General features: G+C 36.0%; 1 pseudogene; it reads left to right on the forward strand.

Annotated features, from left to right (window-relative positions):
- Positions 1–3,543: 3,543 nt before the first annotated feature.
- On the forward strand, positions 3,544–3,660 carry LOC145283882 (5S ribosomal RNA; annotated as a pseudogene).
- Positions 3,661–4,278: the final 618 nt, after the last annotated feature.

Raw genomic sequence — 4,278 nt, forward strand, 5'->3', positions numbered from 1 at the left:
AAAAGATTGACCTCTGACCGTGCACAAAATCAAACACGCTAAAAGCGTGAAAATATTTTAATGACCGATCGGTTTGCTAAAATTTTCATGAATATCTTAAAAGAGAAGAGATTGACTTTGACAGCGTATACGTACGCTAGATTTTATCAGATTGCTGAAAACGAAACCAAAACGTTTTTGCATTATTTAGATTATTCGTACAAACTGTTTCTAATCTTTGTTGTTATTCACATAAGCTTGCAGCCGATGTAAACCACGACCTTCTTCAGTTCTATCTTGTTGAACTCGTAAATCTTTATGTAAAATTCCTGAATCTATACGCGATTCTGGATAGAACTACTTGTTTAATCCACGGGTAGATTGCTTGTATCATCTGCTGAGTAGAAATTATAAATATTCATTAACTATATTCTTAGTATTACCTAGACTGAGGATTGAACCTTCAACCTCCAAGAGACTACTACTTAGAGCTGTTTATTACTTATTACTCTGTCCGTTGCGTTACGAGTCTAGACACACACACGAAGAAGGTCGGATATTAAATCGGCAAAAACGTTGTGAAAATACAAAGAAAGATTAGAATAATAGTCTGCGTAATCTTAACTAGCAGGACCCGTAGAAATTCCACGCAACGAGAAATGTATTGAATCAACAAATATATTTTTTACAAAACTGATATTTTTCTCAGCAGCTCCAAAGATTAGTTTTTTTGGACGGACAAAACCAGTAACACGCAGAAAATATTAGTTTATTAAGATTTCTATGAAAATAATGTCCATTGTATTTTAAATATAGAAGTGACCCAAAATAAGATAAATTAATAAGAACTCTCTGCGCTATCTTTTTCTATTTCTTTCTTTCTGCCTTTCTTTCTTTTGTTACATGATAAGGGCTGTCCCCTTTTCATGTAAGTATAAAAATAGAGAGATTTAGTTAAAATGAAAATGAAATAGAATAGACGAAATTCGAACCTCGTAATTTAGGTTTAGAAATAGATTACGAGAGAGAATTAGCAAATGTAATGTAAAACAAACCATTGTTAAGCTTAGAGATAAAATAGTTTTAAGAAAAGAATGTGCATTGTCAATTCTGTTATGAAAATTAAATTGAAGAATACAATTAAAAGATAATTTAATAAACATGTTTTTAACATATTGGAAATATAGGTTACTGGGAATATAGGTTAAAATTTCTTTTGTAAACAAAGGAAAAAGTTTTGGACACGCATTTCCAGAACACGTGAAAGAAGACACATGTTTTAACGTGTGTATGACGTCATGGAAAATGGGAAGTTCTCGATATAGTTAGAAACTTTAGAGTAAGGCAGGAAAAACTGAGGGAGAGTCTGAGAGAGAGCCGGAGGGGAGAGACGAGAGTCTGGAGTCCAGACATGGACATTCGAACGTCTAGAAGCGAGACGGTCACCTTTGAAACTTAGAATGTGAAACTTGAATTCTTGACTATGAAAACCACGGCCGGTCGAAAAAGAAATAAACCCATCATTTGTTTTTATAAACGTCGTCTTTGTGTTGTAATTCTACCAAAAAGTAAAGTGGAAATTGTCATTATATGTCTTCTATATCATGTCGTTTAAAATATCTTTACATACACAATATCTCCTCACTCAAAGAGCTTCTACACTTCTAAGTATGAACATTTTATATATATGAATCTCTTCATAACACGAACATCTCTCTCAACAACATCATCTCTCTCTAAGATACACTTTTAAAAAGACTGCGCTTTTAAAAAGTCCTAACAACAAAACGAACAATAACAAACAACAAGAATAACAAAAACGATAATAATAAGACTATTATATAACACTTTCACTGTTCCTCTTCTCTCTTTTATATTTTATCCCTCTTACCTCTCTCTTCCTGTTTCCATTCCCCGTCTCTATTTCCAACTCGCCCCCATTTTCGATGTCTCATTACTCCTCCTCGCATTATTGCAGAATTCTCCTTAGGCCCGGAACTTATTGAGTGCGTAAACGTGTGTGCAAAATCATTTATAGTGTTTTAAAGGGACACTGAAACATTAGCCATAATATTAATGATCATTTGTGTGTCTGTGTGTTCGCACCTTTCCCATGTTGTAAAACGCACATTTGTCCTTGTGTCTGTGTGTTTGCCACCGCCAATATAACGACTTGAGTTACTTTTGCTACAAAATAAAAGAATTTCTTTAGACTACACGTGTATATTTGTTTCAGTGAATATTAGACTAACAAGTGAAGCATGCCTGGTCTCTCGTGAGTGCACAGTGAACGAAGCATGAGAAAAATGACTAAGTTAAGCATTTGCTCTGCTCCGCCTCCCCATTCAGCCCCCAAAGTCCCCAGGGGACGTCAAATCCTGATGAAAATTAACAAACAGTGCATAACATATATAAATTAACAAACAGTGCGTAACATATATAAATTTGAGTTCTGCACCATGCAAAAAAAGAAATGGCTAAGTCCATCATTTGCCCCCCCCCCTATTTAGCTCCAAAAGTCATCAATGCCTTAACATATTTAAATTTGAGTTCAGTACCATGCAAAACTGCTAAATAAACAAACAGAAAATTTCGGACAAAAATGGAGTGCTTTTATTAGCCCTAAAAGAGGCGCTGGGGCACCCTAGAGTTAACGCGAAGTATAGACAAACACAATTATATATAGAAATCAGTTAGTTGCAACTTTTCAGAAAGTTTTATAAAAATCCAAGTCATCAATTTTTCTTAATAAGCACAAAAGTGTTAATTTTAGCCATTTTAACCTGAAAGGCATTTTTTCCCGGAAAATATGTTCTGTTATCTTTTACTCATATCATGTTTAATGTTTGTGCAAGATTTCAAAAAAATTCTAAGGCGTAGTTATTGAGAAAAGTGCGGACAGACGAACCGACGAACGGACAAGGGTGAATTTAGAGGTCCACCCTCCTTTTTTCGGGGGATTAACAATTGAATTGTTCTAATATGATTTATTTTTATGAATAAATATCATTAAAAATATTTCTACAGAAAGAGAGAGAGAGAGAGAGAGAGAGAGAGGGGGTGGTGGTGGTGGTGGAGAAATGCCTTCTTTCAGTCTCAAGAGACAATGGATACCTCATGTATGGGTATCTACATTAGGTCTGTGTAATGAAATAAAGCTTGCGCCGTCTCCACTCACACATTTGCAAAATCCGCGTTGCTTGAGAAAAAGCTGGCAAAGTTCAGGATGACAAGAAACAACACCGAGATAAGCAAATAGAATTGATGTTATCTTAGAGCTTTTTGTTCTTCTGGACTCCTTGCACAGCCAGACCAAACTCTCAATGCTAGGCTGTGCATCTAACTTTCTAGCGTGTTTTATATGACGTGACAAATAAATATCGTCGTTTTCATGGCATTCATGGCGTATTCTTTGGAGATTTGTTTCCTATTTAAAACAATTTGTACCTTTAGTCTAGAGATAGTTTTAAAGACCTTATTGCCCACCACGAAGTTGTCTCACGATTAGAAACATTTTGGATGCTTTATGGTTTATATGGGTTGCATATAATGTAGTAATCGTTAGCATGCAGCATAATTGCGTTGACATACCGGTTCTTGTCAGATCACCGAAGTTAAGCAACGTTGAACCTGGTTAGTACCAGATGGATGACCATTTGGGAATTCTAGGCGCTGTATGTGCTCTCCGCTTATCTCGGCATTTATTTCCAGTCGGCCTGTACATACACTTCATTTGCTACTGGTATTTAATAATGTTAACTTAGGAGAAGTGTGGTTGGATTGCACACCTCCTGCCACAAAAATTTCACGCGCAGTAACCCCTACGTGGGTATCTATAGTCAGTCAAAGACTGTAGGAGCCTATATATAGTAATCGTTAGTAGTGGGAATTCGATATGATTTGATTATTTTAGGAGATGGCTCAGAAAAGACTTGTTACTATATATAGTAATCGTTATTGAACGTGAAGAGGACCATATTGTAGTCAGCTGGAAAGCAAACCAGCGGAAAAGAGTTACTAACCCGCTATTTCCACGTAGTTCGGTTGGCTCGGTCGGCAGTTGACGGAAATAACCGGAAAAGGTCAGCTGAGCCTTCCTCAAACATTTCGCAACGGCCAATCGCGAAACGTTAAACTGCTACGAGAAAATTAAACTGCCACCGCGCTATTTTTAAATAGTTTTTCAGGTTAAATTCAAGCTTCACGATATCTTTTTGATTAAATTGTTAGGTGGAAGCACATCATAGTTACAAAACACCCTCTCCTCCCCATGTTAAGAATGACTTTCAAAATGATAAC

The sequence above is a fragment of the Euprymna scolopes genome, chromosome 1 (genome assembly GCF_053919585.1).
Source record: "Euprymna scolopes isolate OS-2025 chromosome 1, ASM5391958v1, whole genome shotgun sequence".
Taxonomy (NCBI): Eukaryota; Metazoa; Mollusca; class Cephalopoda; order Sepiida; family Sepiolidae; genus Euprymna; species Euprymna scolopes.